The sequence below is a fragment of the Chiloscyllium punctatum genome, chromosome 46 (assembly GCF_047496795.1).
Source record: "Chiloscyllium punctatum isolate Juve2018m chromosome 46, sChiPun1.3, whole genome shotgun sequence".
Classification (NCBI taxonomy): Eukaryota; Metazoa; Chordata; class Chondrichthyes; order Orectolobiformes; family Hemiscylliidae; genus Chiloscyllium; species Chiloscyllium punctatum.
In genome coordinates this window covers 16,671,877-16,693,235 of record NC_092784.1, presented here as the reverse complement: position 1 = coordinate 16,693,235, position 21,359 = coordinate 16,671,877, and positions in this window count along the sequence as shown.

Sequence of the window (21,359 nt, the reverse complement as noted above, 5' to 3'; positions counted from 1 at the left end):
GTTTCAGCTGTCATCCATGGTTTCCTAATCTTGCCATTCTTACCCTTCATTTCCGCAGAAGCATATATGACTTTAACTCTAATCAACCTCTCTTAACTGCTTCCCATGTATCAACTGTGGATTTATCTCCAAACACCTGCTCCCAATCTATCTTCCCCAACTTCTGCTGAATTTTGGTTTAGTTGGCCTTCCCCCAATTTAGCACTCTTCCTGTAGGAGAATTCTTGCCTTTGTCCTTGCGTATTCTATAACGTATGTAATTGTGATCAATTGTTCCAAAGTAATCCCCAACTGAAACTACACCCACCTGGCCAGGGTCATTCCCTCCACCAGGACAAAAATGTCCCTTTCCTGAGTTGGACTGTTTACATACTGCTCAAAAAACCCTCCTGGCTGCTCCTTACAAATTCTGCTCCATCTAGTTCTCTAATATTAAGTGAATCCCAGTTAATGTTGCGAAACTAAAATCGCCGATCACAACCACCAAGTTGCTCCCACAACTTTCCATGATCTGTTTACATATTTGTACTTTCATCTCATGCTCACTGTTGGGCGGCCTGTAGGACAGCCCAACATTGTTACTGCACCTTTCCTATTTTTGAGCTCTACCCTTCCTGCCTCACTGTTCGAGTCCTCCATAGTGCCCTCCTGCAGCACAGCTGAGGTATCTTCTGACCAGTGATGCAAACCCTATACCCCTTTCCCCCCTCTTTATCCCACCTGAAGCATTGTTATCCTGGGAGATTTACTGGCCAATCATGACCTTCCCTCGACCAAGTATCAATAATAGCAATAATATCAACTCCAAGGTACTAATTCAAGCCCTGAATTTATCTGCACATACTCCACTTCTTGCATTACAACAAATGCACCTCAGATAACCTGCCCCTTTGTGTTCATCATGTACTCCCTGCTGAGTCTTCCCCTCATTCACGCTGACTTCATTATCTATTTCCTTACAGGCTGCAGTTGCTATTTCCTTAATGTCAACTAACCTTTTCATTTGGTTCCATCCCTCTGCCACATTAGTTTAAACCCTCCGAAGCAGCATGAGCAAAACTACCCCGAAGGACATTGTTTCCATTCCAGCCCAGGTATAGACTGTCCAATTTGTAACAGTCCCACCTCCCAGATAACCGGTCCGAATGTCCCCAAAATCAGAACTCCTCCCTCCTGCACCATCTCTCAAGCAACGCAGTCATCTTGCCTATTCTTTCATTTCTACTCTGACTAGCACGTGGCATTGGTAGCATTCCTGAGATTACAAACTCTTGAGTTTCTACATCTTAACTTGACTCCTGACTCCCTAAATTCTGTTTGTAGGACCTCATCCTGATTTTTAACCTATATAATTGGTGCCTACATGCACCATCAAAACTGGATGTTCACCCTCCCCCTTCAAAATGTTCTCCAGTCAATTCCAGGCATTCCTGTCCCATGCACCTGGAAGGCAACATACCTTTCAGGATTCTCGGCTTCTTCCAGACAAATGCCTATCTACTTCTTTTAAAATTGAGTCCCCTATGACTTAACCCTTCCAGTCTTTTTCCCGCCTTCTCAACAGCAGAGCCAACCACGGTGCTCTTAACCTGGCTACTGCTGCCTGCTCCTGGTGAGCCATCTCTCCCAAAACAGTTTACCTGCTTAGGAGGGAGAAGGCACCTGCAGTGCCTTCCTGCTCTTTCTCTGCCTTTTGGTCATCAATTCCCTTTCTCCTTCAGCAATCCTAAACTGCGATGTGATCAGTTCACTGAATGTGCTATCTACAACCTCCACCGCATTGTGTCTGATCCAAGGTAAGTCCATCCGCAACTCCAGAGCCATCATCCCCTCCAACAAGAGCTGCAGATGGACACACGTCCTGAACGTGAACAGAGACATCAGCAGTGTCACTGAGCTCCCACATTGAGCAAGTGGCGCATAACATGGCTCTGAGATCTCTTGCCACTTTTACTCTAAAGCTTAACTTGGTCTTAAATTAGATAACGGAAAAGGAAACATTTTCCTTTAACAAATCAGAGGATTTAATATAAAAAAAACACTTTATCAACCCTTCTTTAAATTGTAAAACAAAACGTGTTCATCGAGCAGTCTGGACCTTACAGCCGCTCCTGGGATTGCAAGCATAGTTAAAGATTATTATAGTTTTATTTTTCTATTTAATGTAGTTCATATAGTTTATTAATATATGATAATTTTTCCATTTTGTTTTATCAACACTCAAAAACAAACACCCCAAAAAAGCAAATAAAATATCTTTTTTTCAAACGAGCATTGTTTTAATGAGCTTTTCGGAGGGGGGATGTGTTGATTACAAAAACAAACTAGAAAAGTCGACATATGTTTCAAAAGTGTTCTTCTTTGTTTTAAATGCAAAGGTTTTTTTTGGTTTCAAAACTATTTTTAAATAGAAAGATGTGCCTTTATTCTGGAGAGTCCTACACGCGTTCAGCTCTGGAGAAGACATTTTTCATCGAGAAATTTATTGAAGAGGAATATTTTTGTTGAGTTAGTTTTCCAAATGGTTGGTTTTATTTATTTTTTATATGTTTGATGTGTATACGGATATATTTTCTAGTTTAATGTCATGAAAAATTCTGTTTATAGGCATAATATCATTAAGGCCATATCATTAAGGTGTACAAGATGAATAGGGGTTTAGAAAGGGTTGACCGTGAGAACCTTTTTTCCACGTATGGAGTCAGGTATTACAAGGGGGCATAGCTTTAAATTAAAGGGTGGTAGGGATAGGACAGATGTTAGGGGTAGGTTCTTTACTCAGCGAGTCGTGAGTTCATGGAATGCCCTGCCAGTAGCAGTGGTGGACTCTCCCTCTTTATGGGCATTTAAGCGGTCATTGGATAGGCATATGGAGGATCGTGGGCTAGTGTAGGTTAGGTGGGCTTGGATCGGCGCAACATCGAGGGCCAAAGGGCCTGTAGTGCGCTGTATTCTTCTATGTTCTATCTAAGGTAGAGAGGGAGATGGCTGGAAGTTATTATCCAGCAAAATCAGTCAGGTAGATGGGTGTCTGTCTGGACAGTTAAGAAGGTAGTTCAAATATCTCCGGTGGCTATTCTTCTATCAAACAGATGTCCAGTTTTTAGAACTATTGAAGGGGTTAGTCACTTTGAGGAAAATGGAAAGGGCATTGGTTATTGGACTGTTGGAAAAATTCTTATGTTAGGCAGCATTTGAGAAGATTTTGTATAATTATTGCGACAGGCGTCTCTCCTGTCAGGGGCATAAACAGGAGATTCTGTTACAGTGAGAGACAATTTAAGATGATTTATTGTTTTCTCGATACTAGGATTAAGAACATCTCAGAAAGTCTCAAGCATATTGTTAAAGGTGTAATTTAGAAGCCAGAAATTATTGTATATATTGGTAGGAATAACATTTTTAGGGAAAAGATTACAACAGAACGGAGTGAATTAAAGAGGTGACGCAGAGGATTAAAAATAAAACCTTAAAATAGTAATTACTGGTTTTCTCCCAATGACAAATTCAAGCGGGGAAGGGTAAAGAAAGGTTAAAGGAGAAAAATCAATGGCATGAAGAGCTGCTGTGTTGTTGACGGATTCAGATTTTTGGGATATTGGAATGTCTTTAGGAATAGAAACGGCCCATTCCAAAAGGATTGGTCTAATCTAAACGGGAAAGCCACCGATATCTTAGCAGGGAGATTTGCTCATCCCATAAAGGCAGACTTGATGTTGACAGACAAGGCAAGTGGAGGTACTCTAAGTAGCAGTGTAAATTTTAGGATGGATGGAGAAGTCTCTGAATGTGATGAGAACATGCCAGTTAGAAAAGAAAGATGAGAGAATCAGAGTATATAGTAATTCTGAAGAGCTAAAATGCATTTACTTCAGTGCAATGGGATTTACAGGGAAGGCGGATCGACTCAGCGCATTTTTTAGAACATGGGATTGGGATATCATAGCTATTATAGGAACTTGGGTGAGAGATGTTCTAGATCTTTCAATAAGAACAGGCAAGGCGGTAAAAGAGGAGGAGGTGTGGTCTTTTTAGCCAAGGATAGTATAACGATGGCTCTGAGAACTTTTTCTTAGGACTCGTCTACTGAGGTAGTGTGGGCTGAGGTTAGAAACAGGAGAGGAGTGGTCACACTGCTTGGAGTTTTTTATAGCCTCCCCAGACTTCCAGGGAGTTGGAAAAGAGGATTAGCAAAATTATTCTGGGTAGGAGTGAAAGGAATAGGGTGTCATTATGGGGGCTTTAATTTCCCCAACATTGACTGGAAATGCTATAACTCTAGGACGTTGAATGGATCAGTTTTTGTCCAATGTGTACAGGAGGCTTTCCTGACACAGTAGGTCAAAGGGCAAACAAGAGGAGAGGCCACATTGGATCTGGTGCTTGGTAATGAGCCAGGCCAAGTTTTGATTTAGTTGTAGTTGAACATTTTGGAGACAGTAACCATAATGCAGTTATGTTTAGGTTAGGGATTGAAACGGATAGATACATGCCACAGGTCAAGAGTTATCGATGGGGTAAGGGCAATAAAAATCCAATTAGGCAAGAATTAAGATGCATAGAATGGGGTAGCAAAATGCAGGGAATGCAGAGAGTGGAAATGTGGAGCTGGTTTCAGGAACTGTTATTGTGTGTCCTTGAAAGGTATGTCTCTGTCATTCAGGGAAGAAGTGATAAGGTAAGGGAAACATGGTTTACTATAGAAATTGTAACTTTTGTTAAGAAGAAGGAGGAAGCTTATGTGTTGATGAGGCAAGCTGGTTCAGATAAGATGATGGAGAGTTAAAATCTGCTCGGAAGAATTTAAAGAGAGAGTTAAGAAGAGAATAGAGAGGACAAGAGCAGTCTTTAGCAAATAGAATAAAGGAGAACCCTAAAACTTTCTACAGGTATGTGAGGAATAAAAGGATGATTAGGGTAGGAATAGGGCCAATCAAAGACAGAAACGGGAAGTTGAATGTGAACCTTGTGGAGATCGAATAGTCGCTAAAAGAATATTTCTCATCGGGTTTCACTCAGGAAAAGGAGAATATTGTATTGGTGAAGAATGAGCTACGAGGTATTCGACTAGAAAGGATCGAGGTTATTTACGAACTGGTGTTATCAATTCTAGAATGAATGAAAGTAGAGAAGTCCCCTGGGCCAGATGGGATTTATCTGAGGATTCTCTGGGAAGCTCGGGAGGAGGTTGCAGAGCCTTCGGCTTTGATATTTGAGTCGTCATTGTCTACGGGTTTAGTACCCGAGGACTGGAGGATTGCAAATGTTGTGCCCTTGTTCAAGAAGGGCAGTAGAGATGAACCAAGTAATTGTAGACCAGCGAGCCTTGCTTCTCTAGTTTTTAGAAAGTATGATAACGGACAAGATTTATCATCATCGAGCAAGCAACAATTTGATTTCAGATAGTGAATATGGTTTCATCAAAGGCAGGTCGTGTCGCACAAATCTCAATGAGTTTTTTGAGAAGGTGACCAAGCATGTCGATGAGAGTAGGGCAGTTGACGTGATATACATGGACTTCAGTAAAGCCTTTGATAAGATTCCACATGGTAAGCTGTTGGAGAAAATGCAGAGGCGTGACATTGAGGGTGATTTAGCAGTTTGGATTTGAAACTAGCATTCTGAAAGAAGGCAGAGAGTGGTGGTTGATGGAAAATATTCAGCCTGGAGTCCAATGACTAGTAGTGTGCCACAAGGGTCTGTTTTGAGACGACTGCTGTTTGTCATTTTTTAAAACAACCAAGACGCAAGCATAGGTGAATGGATTAATAAATTTGCAGACGACACTAAAGCGTACCTCGACCTCATTCTTCAGCCTTTTCCCAAGAAGCCTTGATCCACTTACAAATCAAAAACATATCGATTTGCGTCTTAATGATACTAGTGTCTGTGCCTCTGTGTGTGTGTGTGTGTCTGTCTGTGTGTGTATATATACGCGTGTGTGTGTCCATGTGCTTGCCATCTGTGTGTTTATGTGTCTACATCTATCTGTCTGTCTGTGTTTCTATCTGTGTTTGTGTCTATTTGTATGTGAGGTATATGTCTCTGTGTATTTTTCGTGTGTCAATGCCTAGCTCCTAGTAAGTATTGTGTGCGATCGTATATTGGGGTGTTTAGCAATACCTCTGTGTAGTTTTGTGTCTGTGTTTCTGTGCAGTGAGGTATCTGTGCGTTTTATTGGAGTGAAAGGACTGCAGTTGGAACTGCCAGTGGGTTTAAAGCAAGAAATGTCTTTCACTGAGCATTGCTCCTTAATCGGTCGGTGGGACATGGATCTTTCAGAATCTCCACATGAGGTGTCCTGGTCCTCTTTGGCTCTTTCAGAGTCCTCCCCACATGGAGGGGGAAGTGGGGTAAGCGAATGGATATCGGGCACTCCACAAGCCGGCTTGACCCTTTGTGTCCTATTCCAGGCTGTTTCTCCTGGAATGGGAGAAAGGGAGGGAGGGAGGGAGATTGGGAATGGGTGGCCCTGCTGTTATTGCTGTTGTAGTTGGGGGAATTGTGAGGTATCTGTAATGAGTCAGTCGACAGTTTAGAATCCATATAGTGTTGTTAGTATGGGAGGTATTGCGAAGGTGACAGAGAAATTGAGGAAGCAAGTTACTGAATTCTATTGTGAGAGTGGTAGGGCCTGAGCCTTATTTGGAGATAGAGTGTGAACCTTGTTAGGGGGTAAGTGCCATAACAGGTGTACAGTGCGTGTGAGGGAGCAGAGAGTAGAAAGTAACTCTGATCCTGACAGAGCGAGGAGGATATTATTGCTTGTCCTGTCGTGTGGTACGTTTCTTCAGATCATCTCAGCGTCAACATGAGCCTCCCCGAATGTGCTGTCCAAGTCTATCACTAATAATTACACAGACCTGTCGCTCAGCTTCCACAGAATCAGTTTAGGTACAGCTTGCAGATAGCAAGGAGAAGCAAATTGGTGTGTTATATATCGAAAGCAAAATGGTACAAAAAATCTGAGCATCATATGCTCTGGAAATTAAATAGCAAGTATTGTGGATACCACAGTCTTATTGGATGGTCTCCAGTTGCATCTAAACTGCATTAACGAAGTGACTGCACAGGCTGTGAAAACTAAATTCTGTAAGTGTATATGAGGTAGGTTGACGATTATGTTGTGAAGCAAACTAGAGACCAGGTTATTTCGGAATTGATGTTGTGTGGTCAGAAGGACGAATTATTAAACTTGGTCTGAAGCAGGATTTAAGGAATAGTGACATTAATAAGGTGAATTTTCCACGGTGTCTGTATACCGTGAGTGAACATTCAGGTCAAACATCATGGAAGAGTCAAGTTCGTGCCAGTGAAATGGGAAAGTATAATATAACATTCATTGGGAAATATGCAATGGTTGTTATCGTCATAGAGTCCGACAGCACGGATAAAGGCCGTTCGGCAAACTCGTACATTCCGACCAAAATGTCCATTCACGCTATTCCCCTTTCCCTGCCATTGTCCCCTATCCTTCTCATCCTTTCCTGTCCCGTATTTGTGAAAATGCCTTTTAAATGATGCAAATGTTCCTGCTTCAACCTCTTCCGCTGACACCTCATTCCATATGGGTACCAGCCCCTGTGCGGAAAACAGTTGCTCCTCAGGTTCCCTTTTATTCTTTCCTCTCTGACCTTAAACTGATGCCCACTAGTCTGTGATTGCCCAATCCTGGGGAAAAAACATTGAGGGCTTTCACTCTGTCCATCCTTCCCATGATCTTATACACTTCTACCAGATCCCCCTCAGTCTCATACACACAAAAGTATTAATTCCTAGCTTGCCCAACCTCTCCCTATAACTCAGTCCATTGAGTTGTTTGCAACATCCTTGTGAATTTCTTCTGCACTCTTTCCAGTTAAATAACACCCTTCCTATAGCAACGTTTACAAAATTGAACATTACGCTATCACTGTGGCCTCACCAGCATCCTGTATAACTGCAAAGTAACTCCCGAATTTCGATACTCAGTGAAATACACTGATTAAGGCCAGTGTGTCAAAAACTTTCTTCACTGCCCATTCTACCTTTGAATCAACTTTCAGAGAAACATGCACCTGAATTCCAAGGTCCCTCTGTTCCACTATACTCCTTCGGACCCAACCATTCACCATGAAACACCAACCTTGATTTGACTTTCTAAAATGCAAGAACTTACACTGATCTATATTAAAATCCATTTGCCATTTCTCAGCCACTTCTCCAGCTGATCAAGGTACTGCTGTAATTTTTGACAACTTTCCTCACTCTCCATGATGCTGCCTATTTTAGTATCATTTTCAAACTTACAAATCATGCCTGTACATTCTCATCTAAATCACGGATATATGTAATGTGTAGTGGTCCCAGCACCACTCCGTGAGGCATTCCAAGAGCCACAGGCCTCCAGTCTGACAAGCATTCTTCCAGTATTGCATTCTGCTTCCGACCATCAAGGCAATTTTCTATCTAATTTGCCAGCCCCCACTCAATTCCATGTGATCTAACCTTAGGGTAGGGTATGTTGTGGAACCTTATTGAAGGCCTTACTGGAATCCATCTAGACTACGTATACCACCCTTCCCTCTTCAACGTTGCTGGTCAATTCATAAAAGAACTCCAACAAATGTGTGAGTCATGCTCTCCCATGCACAAAACCGTGCTGGCTTTGATGAAGGGCATTTGCCCTTAACATCGATTTTCCTGCTCCTCGGATGCTGTCCGACCTGCTCTGCTATTCCAGCCCCATTATAATCTTTCTTCGAAACACACACTGTCATTCCAGTGGCATGTATATTTTATCTATCAGAATCTTTCCGTTTAACTTACCGACTCGATTTTAGGTTTCCCGGTCTTTCGTTCCCAGCTTTTTCTTTGTAGCATTTCTTGAATACGGGCTCAGCATTCGCTGTCCTCCACTCGTCCGGGACCTCACTCATTTGCCAAAGATGATGGAAAAGAACCAACCCGGACCCCGACAATTTCTTCTCTATCCTCCTGCAGTGTTCCTAATTATACCTGGTCAGGACTAAGAGATTTTCAGAAATATTGAAAAGTCTGAAAAATACCTCTATTTATTCCAGATACAAACGTCAAAGGAAGGGAAAGTGACTAAATGACGGTTAACATAACAAATTAGAAAATACATTAAACATAGAAAGTGACTTCAGAAGAATTCCAGATATTGAGGAAACCTGAGAATTCTCAGGAAAATAACGATCCAGAAAAGAAAAGCCATGAAACTGATAAGGAAATCAAAAACTGAACATGCGTGCTAACAAGCAGGACCACAAAGACTGCAGAAATCTACGATCTATATTTCAAAGGAAACAAAATAAAAGCATGGTCAAATATGGAAATTTGTATTCGGGAGAGGATTGCTTATCGTGGAGAACAGTGAAATGGTCAAGAAACTAACTAATTCTTTTCAATATATCTTCATGGAGAAAATCACTCAATAATAATAAGTGATCATATCGGACTTCTAGTGCAAAATCAATTCATACCAGTAACAAGGTAGTACTTGAACATGGAACTGGATTGAGCATTTCTAAGTCTGATGAAACAGATGTACTTTCATCCAAAATGTCATAAATAAATCACCAATAGAAGTATTAATTGCGCTGTCGATGACTGTGTTTAGCTCCTCTAAGTTTTCATTTTTAACAAGTTCCCTTTCCTTGATGAAAACGGAAGCAAAAAGCTCATTTATGGCTTCCTCTATATACTCAAACTCCATGCACAACTTCCTAACTCTATCCCTGATCTTTCCAAACGTCTCCCTGATCATTTTCTTATTCCTCACGTATGAGTAAAACGCCTTTGTGTTCTTCATAATCCTTCTTGCTAAGCCTTTCTCGTGCCCCCTCCTGAGTCTCCTCAGTCTATTTATGAGCTCCTTTCTAGCAAGCCTGTAATCCTCTAAAGCTGTGCTAGATCCATGATTCCTCCACCTTAAGAAAGTTGCTTTCTTCCTTTTGACGAGAACTTCCTCTGTTCCCATCGTCCAAGACTACTTAATCTTACCCCTTCTTACCTGCCTCAGAGGAATGAATTTGTGTATCACTCGCAACAACTGCTCCCTAAACAGTCTCCACATGTCTGCTGTGCCCTTTCTGTGGATCAATTGCTCACACTCTATACTTCGCAACTCCTGTCTGATAGGGTCATAATCTCCTTTTCCCCAATTAAATATTTTCCCTTGTTATTGCTCTTTTCACTTTCCAAGGCTATGCTAAATGTGAGGCAGTTATGATCACTGTCACCAAAGTGGTCTCCTACCGCGAGATGTGACAGCTGTCCTGGCTCGTTGCCGAGCACCAAATCCAAAATGGCATCTCCCCTCGTTGGTCTGTCAACATACTGAGGAAGGCAACCTTCCTGAACACACCTGACAAATGTGGCTCCATCCAAACCATCTACACTTAGGAGGTTCTGTTCGATATTGGGAAAGTTGGAATCATTCATAACAACAACCCTGCAACTGTTGCATTTGTCCAGAATCTGCCCGCCTATGAGATCTTCAATCTCTCTACTGCTATTAGGTGGTCTGTAGAAAAACCCCCAGGCGTTGGCTGTTCCCTTGCTGTTCATAACTTCCACTCATACTGACTCAGTAGACAAACCGTCCTCAACAACTTTCTTGTCTGGAGCTGTGATGCACTCTCGAGCTTTCAGTCTCGTGCATCATGTGAGGCATAATCATAAGATGGCCGTGAGAGACCGCTATTGCAGCCTCATCGACAGCACGGTTACCAATGTCGACGGGGATTGGCCGGCGGTATGCGAGTACCTGAAGTGTTCAAAAAACCTGCATTTTTCCAGAATTGACCAAAAACATTCACAACTCTGAATGTTTATCAGGAGTCAGTGTACATGTTAACACGAAGGTCTGTCCAAAGATGAAGGCACTGATCAGATCAAAATGTTTAGCTTGTTGAGCAGAAGAAAAGGAAATCTCAAAAGAAGCTGAATTCCGGATGAAGCCACGGTCATCAATTATTGCGTAGCATGAGAATTGAGTTCCTGTATGATCAGTCTAAGAATTACCATCAATGATGCCAGTGTCTGCAATAGGGGCATGGGAAAAATCTGGACGAATTTGGATGTCCTCATTGATGAGGAGAAGTTAGTCGTTAAGTGGAGTTGATAAGGGTAATGGGGGATGTGTAAGGAAATCGGCAGGATTAATGGTGGTACAATAGCTAAAGGTCAGCCGGAGGTTGTTGAACAGGTAAATCTCATAACGGTTTTGGCGAGCCCCTGTCAAATGTTGAGTTTGCTATTATCCCAACTGGGCAATCACCACAGGAGAACGATAGACGTTAATATCCTGCTGAAGTGTAAGGGTTTCTGTGGAATGTAACTTAAGATAAATAGTGGTAAGGATCTGAGTACAACGGGGATATCCTAAGACAACAGTCAAGTTTAGTAGAGAAATAGGCAACCGGGCAGTGGCGATCTCCATGTAGTTGAGTGAGAACTGAGCAAGCACAGTCCTTCAGAATCATGCAGTCAAGTTGGAAAGGTCTGTCATAGAGGGGTCTCCTCTCAGCTCAAACTTGTGACAAGGCTCATTTTTCGAAGGCTTGCTTTGCCTCTGAGGAGAGCTCGAAGGTGCCTTCACAGGAAATAAAGGGGGTCAACATCTGAACGAGGAGGGCAGCGTTAGGGATCCATTGTTGGCAGAATTTGACCATACCCAGCCACGGATGAACCTGTTTCACTGTTGTTGGGACCAGGAAGTTGACGATAGGAGTAATACGGATCTGCTCAAGGGAGCGTGAATCAGCTGGCAGCATGAAACCACAAAACTATACCTGACATTGTACAATTGAGACTTTTTCCGGAGAAACCCAGACGTTTTAGATAGATAAGGAGGCGGACAACTTCAGAGTGACCAGATTCTTCATCTAGACTGGCAACTAGGAGGTCATCTCCATATTGGATCAGTGCAGACCCACCTGTGAGGGTGCGAGTCCGCAATTATTTCTGTAAGGCCTGAGAGAAAAGGGTCGGAGAATGTATGAAGCCCTGAGGTAATCGAGACCACATCAACTGCTGGCCAATAAAAGTAAGGACAAATATGTGCTAACTGTCTTCATGAATAAGCAGTGGGAAAGAACAAACATGTTGCAGGTCGACAACAGTGAAACATTTAGAGTCTGATGGTACCAAGTGGAGAATATGAGCTGGATTTGGAACCATTGCATGATCAGGCTGTGCAATAGCATTGATAGCTCTATAATCTTGAACCAGTTGATCCTGGTCTGGCTTGCCAAATTTTTGCACAACTCCCTAGAGTCCCCGACTCCTTTTTTTCATTTCGTAATGTATTCTTATTTGGACCTTTTCGGGCTGCATTTGAACGATAGAGAGTGAGGGGTCGAGTCAGCCTTGTTTTAATTTGAGGAAAACCAAATGGAGAAAATACTCACGTCTGGCCCGGCCAATTTCTCTACACTCAATCGTGGAGGTCTGAAGGCTCTTACACTATTGTCTGCAATCTGTCCATACTGAATCTGAGTCACGACATCAGATGATGATCTTGAACCCCGGCAAAGTCTCTCGCTTCATCGATCGGTCAATAAACACTCGTAATTGATCTGGCTGTTAAGAATGTATTCTTTGTTTTTCACACGGCCCCCAGTATAGACCGTGCAGAAACAAAGAGCTCATACACTTTCGTGTTCCTTGGTGTAACTGTGCACAAAGCTGAAAACAAAGACTTCTGAAAATACTATTCTTAAGGAAGTGTACAGGCCATACTCGAATAGTACATTCAGATAATTGCCAATCAATAATCGATATTGCTTTATGTGACAGTTCCTTGGTCCAGTAATATTTCCTGTGAACCAACTTTATTTTCCAACCCCCAGGCCATTCTTGTATCACTAACCGAGCCATTGCACCGGCACCCAAAGGCCGGCTAAAATTGTCTTATCTAGCTGAGTTATTTCTATGCCTTAAGTGGTGCATTGTCTGCTAATCACAACTGAATCAGATTGTGGTTAGTCACTTATACTGAATTAGCACTCAGCAACATAAAAGCCATTTTCTGACGCTTTTGCAGAGTTGTCAGTTTGTAGCCTAGAAGCGATTTTGTCGTGTTATTTGCACCAAGAAGCCAGCTTGTTGCCACATCGGTTATGAAGAGGATCAGGAAACTAGTCGCCCCTGACTACAACTGGTCACCTCAGCCTGTATTCAGGTGTCCTTCTGCAACAGGGTCAAGATGTTGAATGGTCTCCAACTAACCCTCTGTAATAGGCCCGAGACATTAAATGACCCAGCAACGCGTGGATTATGAACGGCTGGTAAACTGTATCAAATGAATGCCTCTCCCTTCTCAGTTACAGAAAGTCGAACAACAAAATGTCCTCCAAGTACTCTCTCAGTAACACCTCATACAGCTTCAGTAGCACTTTTTTTGTTTGGAATAGTTCCCTTCGCAAAACTTACCAACATTCCATCTTTCCACCTCTTCATGTGGGAATAAGCTAGAGTGGGCTGAATGGCCTCCTCCTATCCTTCTGGAACAGGCACATTGTGAGAGAATTGCTTCCCCATTCCTGAGTATCTGTCCCAATGTTTTGTCTTAAAGTTATGAAATGATGTGATAACTGAGCACTTTCACCCAGGAGTAGCCTCACACAACGTCATTTGGCAATAAATATCGTACCTTTGTTTCCAGTCTCTAGAAATTTCCCACCAGTCATTTTTGTACCTGCTTATTTTGTAGCTTCTTATTTTATCCCCGTCTCCTTTTATAAACAGGGTGGGGGATATACAACCCTGCAGTGTTCCATCAATACGCCCACATGCAAGGAAAAACAATTAAATATATTGAAAGATTTATGGTCCATCTGTCAGTAATCCGTCATCCATCCAGACTGAGTAAATGCTCACATATATTGTGATATGAAAAGGGATGTAACGAAGGGGTTAACTGAGCCTGTCTTTTCAGTGACTGTGATTGATGCCAATCTCCATGGATTTTAATTATCCCACTGGAGACTTACGATCTTTTAATGATAAATATGCTCCGTTCAATGTGTTATTCCATTGTATGGGTGCGACCATAACCGACAGCACTAGCAGAGATCAGCAGCTCTAGAGAGAAGGGGAGGAGGGATCCGTATCTGAGAACATTAGACTGGAATGTTCCAACAATGGATCAGAATCTGAGAACATTAGACTGGAATGTTCCAACAATGGAACGGAGTTTATCCGATGATTTTTCTGTCGTTTCTACATATTACGATCTGTTGCCATTACCATTGCGGATCTATTTTGTTCTTTGCATTATTCAATACTTTTATTATCCTCTCCTGTCTATCTTTGGTGTCCCTGGTAAGTCTCACTCTCTAGCTATTTTTTCTGTAAACCAGTTATGACTGCATTACTGTTCTTTCATATAGTCTTCACTTCTTGCCATCATTATTGATCCTATTGAGACTTTGTATCCATGTATTCACTCTGCAGACGACGACAAACTGCATCAGAGGATTTGGTCAATTCCTGTCTCCCTCCTTGCTTCTGGCAGTGTTACTCATGGGTCTCCATGTTAACCATTTGGGTTTCAGCAGTGGCCCATTGCCACACTGCCCTTGCTATTTATATATTGGGAGCATGGGCGTCACTGCCCTCTGTTACGGTGACAAACTCAGTTTCCTTCATCTGATTCCATACCATCCCAGTCCAAGAGCTTTGGATGGCTTAGTAAATTTGCAAATGACACTAAGACTTTGGAGTTGTGGATAGTGCTAAAAGATGTTGGAGGTTACACAGGGACATAGATAAGCTGCACAGCTGGGCTGAGAGGTTGTAAATGGAGTTTAATGTGTAAACGTGTGAGGTGATACACTTCAGAAGGAGCAACAGGAATAAAAAGTACTGGACTAATGGGAAAATTCATGGTCATAAGGAGGACAAGAGAGATCTCGGTGTCTATGAGCACAGGTCCTTGTAAGCTGACAGCCAGGTTGATCGGATTGTTAAGAAGGTATAGGTGGGGGAATTCAAGATGGTGGCGATTCAGTCCGCTTGCCTTGCTGAACTCTGTACAGAACCCAGAAAAAAAATGAGGCACTCACTCTCCATTTATTATCCATTGTGGTCGATATAATTTGTTTTTGCCGCCCAGAATTGCTGTGTATGAGTTTAAAATTGTTAGAGAAATGAGTAAAGGGAAGGGACTGGGAGGATTGCAACAACCAGTGCACTCTCCTACAGCAAGGGATACATCGGCGCCTGAACCATCGACCTCAATGAGCACTCCCGGGGACTCAGCTGGTCTTCAAGTTTGCAAAACTCTGAGAGAAGATCAATTCAGCGATGGAGGAGTCCAGGGTGAGGCTTGAACCGTCTCCGTTATGCTGCAGAGGCATGGCCAGGAGATCCAACATCGCAGGCAGCACATCATGGAGGTGGAGCAACAGACTGCGACCTCTAAAACCGTGTTGGAATCCTTGGCGTGTCAGGTCCAGGCCCAGGAACAGCAGGTCCGGGCTTTGGAAGAGCAGGTCGATGAGCTCGAAAATCAAGGCTTTCGGAAGAACATCAGCCTGGTCGGGCTGCAGGAACAGGAAGGGGAATGTCAGCTGGTCAGGTTTTTGGAGCAATGGCTCCCGCAGTTATTGAAGTTCGGATTCGGGTCGGGACGGGTTCGGGGCAGTGGGCCCACCGGTCACAGTGCACAGGCCCGAAATCGACCAGCGCCTCCACCCGGTCCTAGTGTGACACCAGCAGTTACTGAGATAAGCAAATGGTGCTGGAAGCTTCTCGAGCAATGAGGAAGGAGCCACAGTCCCTGATATAGAAAGAATTTTCCAGAACATTTCTGCGATCGTGATTCACAAAATGAAGGCCTTTGATGGGTTAAAAAGACGGCTGAAGGACTTGAATATCCAGTACTCTATTAGATATCCTGCTATATTACATTTCAGCCATGGAGGGCCCATGTTTAATTATGACTCACCATAAAAGGCAAAGGACTTCCTGGACACCTTAAAGTAGACGGTCTGGCTCAAATAATGTGGACAATAATGTTTATTTTATCTTTTCTCTGTGGTTTACCTGTTTGTTGGTTTCTTTTATGTATTTGCCGGCTTCCTCCTTCTTCTCCTTTTTTCTCTCACTTCTCCCTTCTCTCTCCTCCCGTTATCCATTTTTTTTAATTTTATCATTCCCTTTTCATTTCTATCCCTTGATATGAACTGGGGCGCGGTTGGGAAGTCAGGTAGTGTTTTATTTTTGTTTTTTTTTAACCAGTTGTGTCTGGGGTAAAAACATTGATAGGATGGGTTGAGTGCCCACTTTAAATGTTCTTGTTATAAAATGCGCGTAACTTTTCCTTTGAGCTGTCTGGGGCGAAGGAACGGTTTCAGCTGAAAGGAGCCATGAAGGGGTTAACGTATGGTATGAGCATCACCTGCAGTGAAGGGACAAATTCCCCATTCATCTGTATTAGTTGTTGGTCTGTTGTAGACGTAGATGTTAGAAGTTTCTGATTTGGTAGTTTTAGAAGTTGTGTTTATAAATTTATACAAACTGTGTACTGTTTTCCTTCGGTCCGCTATGAGTGGGGTTCTTCCTCCCAGGGGTTCACGCACTATTTCAGATGTCTATGGCTAGCAGCGCATTTAAGTGGTGCACCTGGAACGTTAAAGGGAGTAATTCACCAATTACGAGTAAAAGGATGCTTACAAGCCTGAGAAAAAAAGGAGGGTTGATATTGCCCTGCTGCAAGAAACACATCTAACCAGTAAGGCACACTTCAATTTACAGCAGGGAGTGTTCAGGACGTGTGTTTTTTTCTCATCCTTTAATTCGAAAAGCAGAGGGGTTACTAACTCATCAAGAAGAATCTTCAATTTCAACTGAGATTGAAGGATACATTTGGACAGTTTAAGCTTCATAAAGCTTTAATATATGGAGATATGTATAGGATTTTGAATGTTTGCTGCGCCCGGCACATTCCCACAAATTTTTAACAGATGCACTTTCTGGGTTGATAGCCATTGAGACTTTTACCGATGCATTAACCCTGAAGTGGACAGGATGCCTCGGGGTTACGGGTATGACTCTGCAATCCAGACAGTTGTTGTACCTGAACAGGAGCTGGAATTTGTGGGTGTGTGGAGTTGTCTCCATCCTGAGTGTAGGGACTTCACCTTTTTCTCCAGCCACGTAAGTGCTGTACGAGGATTGGCATTTTTTACCCTGTTGACGTTTTCGAATTCTGTGCTGTCCAGCAGAATTGGGAAGATAGCCATTTCTGATCATGTAGCAGTGTACGTGGAGGTTAAGGTTGTTGGCGATGGGACAGTCTCACGGCACTGGCACCTGGCTTCTTTCTTCCTGAAATATAGCATGTTTATTGAGTATTTTTCGGGGTAATTTAAAATGTTTTGGGACATTAGTTTGATTACAGCCACTATTCCCTCCGTGGTCTCGGAGACTGCCCAATGTTCTCTACAAGAAGTTTCATTATTTCTGACTCAGTGACCAAGAAGCAGCAGAAGGCAGAGCAGCTGAGTATGCTCGAAGTTTGCCTGAAGGCAGCTGAAACAGCATACCTTGACAGACCGTCTGTAACCAAGTTGCAGCAGGTTACAGCCCTCAGGGCTACTTTGAATGCTGCACTTACCCAGACAGCAAAGAGGGAAATCTCCTTTGCGAAACAGAGGTTATTTGAGTATGGTAATAAACGGGGCAGATATCTAAAATACCTGGCCAGAAAGAAGAATACGCCCTAATCTATCACATCCGTTAGAGAGAGTGTTGGGACTCGGACTTGTGATGCCAAAAGTTACTTTCAAATGGAACCAATTAATTTTATTCATGCCCAGGATACCAGAAACCACTGGAAGCTGAACTTTGTTGTTTTAACACCTGAGAACCAAGTAAACAATGAGAATTGAATGTGTCATGGGGAGTATATAAACCTGGTATTTTGAAACTTAATGGGAAATCTAACTGGACATCTAACATCTTGGTCGCAAATTAGAAAAATGTTCTATCCAATATACTTTATTTACAGTAAAAAAAATAGAACAAAGTGACCCAGGGAAATCATCAGCTGGAAAACTGAAGACAGAGGGGAAGACAGAGACTGTGCAATGTTGAGATTAAGTTAACGTAATGCTTAATAAGTGGGTTAATGGACCAGCATATGTTCAGAGTTGTAGTCAGTCAGTCAGCAGTTAAGAAAAGGGGTTTCTACTTATGAATAGTTGTTGTTTAATGTTCGCTATTTGTGTTCATAAAATATATTGTCATTTTTCTTTGAATGGTGGAAGTTGGGAGTTCTCTGTCACTCATGTTTTTACAGATTACGAGGCGAGCTGACCTTTTATTGGTGTTTGGCTTTTATTAACAGACGGGTTCGATATCGATGTCATAACCGTTTGGGGGCTTGTCATTCAGGATTGGGACAGATGTAAATAGATTAGGGGTACGAAAGGTCCTAGCAAATTACAACACTTGGCAATTATTGTCCAAGATCTTTAAGTAAAACTTAAGTCAGAAAATTTGTTTCATTTTAGTTACTTGCGGATGATGAAATGAAAAATGAGCGAAATGCGTCTTAACACTACAACAGAGGTTTTGGGGTTTGAAAATGAGTCCCAAGTTACCAAGAAAGTTTATAAAGACAGAGGAAGGGTTTAGAATTAGCAAATGAGTTAGAATTGGGTTTAACTAGGGACAAAAGGGAAGCTGAAATTGCAATGGTGTTGGTCGAGCACGTCAGTGTATTGGAGATAATGACAGTGAGTGCTGTAGATTTAGAAAACGATAGATTGCAAATGCAGTAACTGCAGTTAGAAGATTAAAAAGTGAGACAAAAAAGAAAAAGAGAAGAAAGGAGAAGAGAGGGAGAAGAGAGCAAGAAAGAGAGAGAGGGAAAAAGAGGGAGAGAATTTGAACTTGAGAAGTTGTGAATTAATCAGCAAAGTCAAATTAAAAGTATAGAGATTAAAATAAAAGATAGGGATATATATAAATATGTTAAAACATTGCCATATTTTGATAAGAAAAATATGGCTTTTTTAATTTTCATTTGATAAATTGGATAGACAGATGGAGTGGTCAGAGAACATGTGGGTAATGCGCGTTCAGACTAAGCTGGTAGGCAGAGCTAGTGAGGCATGTGCAGTGCTGTCAGATGAGGGGTCAAGCGGTTATGCAGATGCCAAACAGGCTATTTTGAATGCTTATGAATTGGTACCAGCAGTATATAGAGAACGATTCAGAAACATATTGATGGAATCAGGTCAGACTTACATTGAGATTGAAAGAGTTAAACATTGTAATTTTGATAGATGGGCATGGGCCTTAAAAATAGACAAGACATATAAGGCTCTGAGACAGATGATTCGACTGGAGGAATTTAATAACTCACTTACAGAGATGATCAGAGTTCATGCAGATGAACAGGAAGTTCAAGAAGTGAGAAGCATGACAGTGATGGCTGGTCAATATGCGTTGGTGCACGAGCTGCAATTTAGCTTCTGGTAGGATCTCCCTCCTGTGAAGGACAGAAATTGGGAGAAGAGGCGATCCTACTGTACAAAACAAAGATTGAGAGCACACTGGGAATAGCTGACTCTAGGTTAATAAAGAAGTCCAAGAGAGTTGAAAGGAGGTGAAGGCCTCAGGTGTTTTCACAGTACCGAAGTGGAATATATAAAATTACAGTCCTGGTCGTTTAAGAAGGGCACTGGGAAAAGGTGTCTGCACTGCCATGACACAAAGTAACGATGCTAGTCGTGGAAGAAAGGCACTGTGGGAAAAGATGTGGTAAAAGACGCTATGTCAGTGGCATTAGTGAAAGTATTAAAGGAAACCTCAAGAAAAGTTGAGGAGCTGCAGGAGAGTGCACAGCCTAGGCAGGGGCTGGGAATGAAGTTAGCATCTGATCTCTGTAACGAATTCAACTCTGTGGGGAAATTTTACTCAGAATGAACAGGGGAGAAGGACAATCTGGTATAACTCTGCGAGAAACGGGATCTGCTCAGTCTTTAATATTCAAAAAGCATGGCGCTTGAAAAGCACAACAGGTCAGGCAGCATCTGAACATCGACATCTCAGGCACAAGTCCTTCATCTGGAAAGTGGCGGGGAGGGGAGGAGAAGGGGGTAAAATGTAAATATGAGGATAGAGATGAGGCTGGGGGGCAGGTCAGTTGGAAGGCGAAAATGAAGGTGTGAGTGATCGTGATAGGTCGGAGAGGATGGTGCAGTGGACATGTGGGAAGGAAGTTGGAGAGCCAGGAGAGTTGAAGTGGGCGATGCTGAGTTGAAGGGGAGGAGGGATGAGGTTGGGAGAGGGGGGAATTGGGAACTTTTGAATTCGATGTTGATGCCGTGTGGTTGTAGGGTCCCAGCTGTCCTGCCACCTATCCGCTTCACCCTGCCCTCTGACATATCACCATCACTCCCCACCTGCATCTACCTATCGTCTTTTAAGCTACCTTCCGCAAACTCCACCCCCACCCACCTATGTTTCTCTCAGAACCCTTTCCTCCCATCCCTCAGTGTCCTTATGAAGGGGTTATGCCTGAAACTTGAATTCTCCTTCTCCTCGGCTGCTGCCTGACCTGCTGTGCGTTTCCAGCGCCACACCTTTCAACTGTGATCTCTAGTATCTGTAATCCTCACATTCCCTCAGCCTCTAAAAGTAAGTGGTGAAAGCATTTGCACTCTTTCTGACATCTCACATGAGTGATCTTTTGTGGAACGGGAAAACAAATGTCGTGCTCTCCTGTGTAAGATCAGGTTGGAGATCCAAATCAAGTTTGGGGACGTAACAGTGGGAGTGAGTGACAGACCGTCAGTTTCAGAAATACCGTTTTATTCTTGAGAACAATTTAGCAGGATCCAAGGTGGGGATGACACCTTTTGTGGTGGAGAAGTCAAAGGAAGACCAAGGAATTGAGGAATTAAAAGACAAATACCCAGGAAATTTCCCAGACTGTGTAATAGCAAGATCTCACTGTCATAAGTTACAGCAAGAAGCAAAAAGTAAAGAGAAAGACAAAGGAGTGTAAGTTTAATTAGCTGGCCCGCTGTTTCATGTAACAGTGCAGGAAAAAAAAACAGAACAGAAAGAGGGTCAGGCAGAGGTGTTAAGTCCTGAAAGGCTTTACAACAGAAATTTACATAAATTGATGCATACTCAGAAAAAGAATCAGAATATACTGTCGAGCGTAAGCAATTTAAAGATAGAATCCTAAATGGAGACCACGGCAGGTTAGTGCAGTGGAGAAATGGGCCAAAGTTAACCGAATTGTTTTGGCGCTCGTATACAGACAGTACGTATTATGGTTACCACATGAACTACCTGCAGGAGGTCGTCTAGGTATACCTGCAGGAGGT